Here is a 5083-nt window from a genome sequence, read left to right on the forward strand (position 1 = left end):
ACAGGAGCTCTGGTAGACGGGACTTTTTCTTCTGGTCAATCAGGTAAGGTGTTGTCATTCTTGAATATGCTTTCACGTTTCACAGTGTTCCGGTCTGGCTAGTGGTTCTTACGTTGTGTAGCAGAGCGATAGGTCTAGCTATGTACTTGACATTTGGTGAAGACTAACATTAGTTTAGAAAATAACTGTTTACGCTGTGTATACTATATATTTTTATATGGTGTGTAACGTAAACTCACCCCCATTCCGTACAAATGTGCGTAACCGCGACATTCAAACGAGGCTACAAAGAAAACTAATGGGACTGTAGCGACTGTGTGGACTTCAAAATCGGGGGTGTGAACTACGTTTCTACTCAAGCGTTGATCGACATGGTAATGGCTCTATAGTATTGGAGAAAAGTTGAAAAAACGGACCCTCCGTTACATCTAGACGTGTCATGTCGTAACGTACAGCACGCATAAAGCAACTATTTCTGTCTTACAATCTCTCTCCACCAGGTGTAGCACTTCTCTCATCCTTTAAAAACAAGAAATGGACAGTGACGGGGGTAAGGGGGGATACCTAGTAATTTTGTCGCGTCTTCATTGCATGCGATCATCATTCTCAAAGCCGCTGTTTACTTCTAAGATCACTTTAGCACCGCCCTAAAAACCCGATTCAAATTCGACACAAACCTTCAAATAGGTATGTATTGACACATTATATAAACTCTTTATATTGTTTTATTTACATTTTAGAGGCGATAAGGTGATACGTTGGACAGATCGAGTGAAAAAAAAGCTATTTTCCCACACTATCTCTCCTCACTCTCACGTATTAGTTTCGCTTCCCCACCCGCCATTTTAAAAAAGACCCGAAGGGGCTCATTGCCTGCTTGAATTATGCAGAAACGGGCTGCGTTTAGGTCATGTTATTTATTCTGTTGGAAAGGGGAGAAATTGTGCTTTACAATGGTATTGACATTACAGTTGATCTGGAAGTATTACGTTTTGGGGTGCTAAAATAAGGGCAATTGTACGAACCAAGGCGATGTACGAGTTTACGTTAGCTAGCTATCTAGCCAACTTTACATACTGTATAGAAGGCTGGCTAAGTGAATTCAATATCACCAGCTACCTAACTTCATATTAGCTAGCTATCTTGATCTATTTATCACCTTAAAAAAAACTCAAAATGCATTTGTAGGTAGCTGGTAACAGCCATAGAGGAGGGTGAAAGGCCAGCAGCCCCAACTGTCAAAGTGAGAGAGTAGGCTATTCTGTGTAGTTCCAGTCCCTAAAAGTGAGGACGGATATAATAGTAACATAATATTCTGTGTGGTCTAATTTGAGTATAATGAAGTCTGTTTCTTGTAAGGTTTTCTGTCCTCAGATGCAGAGAGCTGTGAAAGCCTGTCTGCAGATGAAGAGGTCCCAATGAAGAGCAGTGGTTCTCAGTCCTGGTCCTGGGGACGCAAAGGGGTGCACATTTTTCTTTTGCCTTAGCACTGCACTGCTGATTCAAATGATCAACTCATCATTAAGCTTCAAGTGGTATTTATGTATTCATTTGTGATGCTATCCTTGATATGATCCTGCTGTTGTCACATGCTACACATGCACATGCGTGTGCACATGCATCTATCAATCCAATGTTATCATGATTTGTTATAAGGGATATTATACTTTAGCAATCCACAATGAGCTGGTGATGTAAAAGTATAATAATGACATTATCTTCCATATTCCTACAGATACCTTGCAACTGGAGATTCCTTYAAAACGATTGCCTACAGTTACTGTGTAGGGCACTGCAAGGTTGGGTGACCAGGGCCATCTGGGAYTGCTTCCTGGAGGAATTCAGGCGTGTGAAGGGTACCTGTGTCCTGCATAACTTCATGAGGATGGCCACGAGGACCAGGAGGGGATTTGCAGMTCGCMGCWGTGKKYCAGAGGAGAAGWCTGCTGCTCTGCAGGATTTTTCAAGGATGGGGTCCAACAACRCAGCAAGAGAGGCAATCCGTGTGCGGGAGATCTTCACCTCCTACTTCTTCRAAGAGGGTGCTGTTCCCTGGCAACACCATAGACTACACTATGCACAACCAAAGGCTCTTTTAAGAGCCAWCCACATTRCAATAAGAGTATTMTTCCATTTACTTAGCTATGTCAACTGCAGTTATTCAATTCCCAGTTTCTCTYCCTTTGATTTCWACTTCTYAGGTGAGGGTGCTGTTYAGGTAAGGGTGTGATGTCTGTACAAAAACAAAACAGGCTATTTTACGTCACCCATATTGAAAATATGTAGAACAATTAGACACCCTATAACCCACACCTACACACTCATTGATTGTTATGTGCAGTAAGCAGGCTCAGGTATATAACTGTGGCTCCTTCCACCTTCAAAGAATAGGCAAGAGGGCCAACCACTTCATTATTTCAATAACTACGCTATATTGTTTGTCCTCATGTCTGCATGTTTTTCAGCATAAAGTACTCTGCAGCCACTTAGTGTGAACACCAGGTGAGGCCACACACACAGATTCCTGTTGAACACTGTCCCTTTAACTACCTTATATTCACAATAACAGTATATCTCCTCACTTCATCCCTCTCTCCCATTCTCCCTAAATCCTCTAGGTTATTATCAGTGGTGTCGGTGAACCCCTCCAGCATCTGAACTGGCTACATAGAGGGCACAGCATGATCAGAGGTGAGAGGTCACTTGGTCGGGTCAACATGTATTTCAATGCTTTACATTGAAATACAGATAGAGATGTAGTAGTCCCAGAGTTAATGATCCAAGGTCAGTTTTGCATTTCACCTCCTGATGTTTATGATGACTGACAGTGTTAGAATAACAATAAAAAAACACAAGGCTTAAACATGCTCTTTCTCTCCATCTGTCTCTTGTCTGCAGGTATGTTTTGATGTGAGAGAGGATGCCAACCCCCAGTCCCGTTATCGCCACCACACCCGCTCTTAAGATAACCTTCGGGCCGACTGGGAGCCCAAGGCTGGTTAGGAGACACCACTAGAGACACTATTGTGTAATTGTGATGAACTGAGAGAATATTAGGGTAGCACTGTGATTCATTAATCATATACTGCCTTCCCTGCTCCTCTGTTCTTACCTCTTTCCCTTTCTGTGTTTTATACCTCCCTCGCCACCTCCTCTTTCTTCCTCTGATTTTATAATGCACACCAGATGTGCATTGAAGTACAGATTGAACTTGTATTTATAATATAATATAACAATTATAATATTTATAAATGCATGTATTATGTATTTATAACACTTCACATTCTCTACTTGTTGAAATTAAGTCTCTCCTTTGATTAAATACTACACCTATCCTGTGTTTATCAGATCAGTGCAGATTAAGGAAATTAGATATTGAGATGAACTGGTTTTAGAGTATTTACATGATGCATAGGACGTGTAGTGTACTGTTTTTTAAATTATATTTCTGTATATATGAATTACAAATCAGCCTTTAAATCATGTTTCTAGTCTATTGCATAGATACAATGTGTAACCATTTATGTCCCAGGACCAAGATTGGTAAACACTGTTGAAATGTATAATTGTATTCATACATGCAGACACAGCATCATTCAAAGACTGGAATATGATATTCCTGGTATTGGATATGACTGAAAATKAATCTCAAAGACATTCWTACCWGAACTGCACCTTTATTTGCCAAGGTACAGYACATGATCAGTGAATATATTAAATATGCAGGCTACAATGTGGGGATCTCATGCGTGGTAATAAGTACATGTATATACRACKTGCATYCTTGGCACAAAGTTATATTATATTCTACTCAACCCATAGGCTTCATTAATGTCATTCAGACTGTTTTGAAGTTGRTACAACTGGCTATGATAGCTGAGGTTCATAGCTAGGTTCTGAACTAATATGTACTGTATACCAAACGTTTTAGGGTCCATACACAGATCAGCTACATAGCTAGCTACACATCCATAGGCATACAGGTATTTTTATCCCCCACTGCAAAATAAACAACAAAATAGTTAGCTAGCTATGTTACTTCATCTATCTGCATTGCATGGCACATATCAGCAAGGCAAGCTTACAAAATTGTACATTCAGTTTGCAGTAARTCTTTAGCTAGCTAGATTCTTTACATYCACTGTTTCACAAGACRWCAGCCTGGTTTGCTGGTTGTTTCAGGRGTCCCTAAAACATKAAACAACCAGAATTACAATTGCATACTCATGTCACAACACCCATAAAGCTAGCCCCGCTTCCCTTCCATTGAAAACGAATGGGAATTGGTGTTTCACTGCACGGGCACCGCTTGCTAGTGAACACAGGGCATGAGGTAACGTTTTAACCGGTCATGACTGTTGTTGACTAGGCTAGCGTTAGACACTGGACAACTTTGTTGCAACTCTAGTTGAAGGTAACTAACTAATTGTTTCTGAAGTGTTTCGTGTAACACTCCCCAGTAAATAACGTTAGCAAGCAACAAACTGCAACTAAAATTGCAACACAGTTTCTCCGTGTCCCCTGTTATTAGGTAGTTACTGTAGCTAGCTTCCACCTCCAGATAGTCAAGTAATGTTACTGTAATACATTTTGTTGGCAGATTTGTTTGTAATGTTTTGTTAGCTCCACCTCGTTTAGCTAGACTGAAGTTGACATAGCTAATGTTTGCAAGAAAAAATAATGTCTCTGTATTTGCTGGGTGTGTGTGTTGACAAAGAATACAAGACAGGGAGCTTGTTAATGCCAACTGATATATTTAAGTTCAGTTGTCTTAACAAAACGTTTGTTTGTTTTCAGGATGACATCTTCCTCCCTGAAAATGTTTTAATCCTGGAGGAGACTGTGCAGGAGGCAGAAGTACATCTGCTAATCCATGTTATTTCTAAGGCTATTGTTTATTTCAAGTATATGCAGTGATTATTGAATATAACTATAGCCTAATAGATGCCTTAATTGTTTTCTACCAACAGGAAAGAACGGTTAGTACAGCAAACCCCTGGGTGCCAGAGTGTTCCTGTGCTGCGGTGGAGAAGAGGTCCACCGGGACCATCATTAAAGAGCTCGGGGCCCAGCTAGATTGTGC

General features: G+C 40.6%; 1 long non-coding RNA gene across 1 annotated transcript; it reads left to right on the forward strand.

Moving 5' to 3' along the window:
- Positions 1-749: 749 nt before the first annotated feature.
- On the forward strand, positions 750-3783 carry LOC139022970 (uncharacterized). The gene is made up of 3 exons (XR_011474038.1): positions 750-2502; positions 2619-2691; positions 2899-3783. It is a non-coding gene; the product is annotated as an uncharacterized lncRNA (long non-coding RNA).
- The last annotated feature ends 1300 nt before the right edge of the window (positions 3784-5083 follow it).

The sequence above is a fragment of the Salvelinus sp. IW2-2015 genome, linkage group LG25 (genome assembly GCF_002910315.2).
Source record: "Salvelinus sp. IW2-2015 linkage group LG25, ASM291031v2, whole genome shotgun sequence".
In the NCBI taxonomy this organism is placed as follows: domain Eukaryota; kingdom Metazoa; phylum Chordata; class Actinopteri; order Salmoniformes; family Salmonidae; genus Salvelinus; species Salvelinus sp. IW2-2015.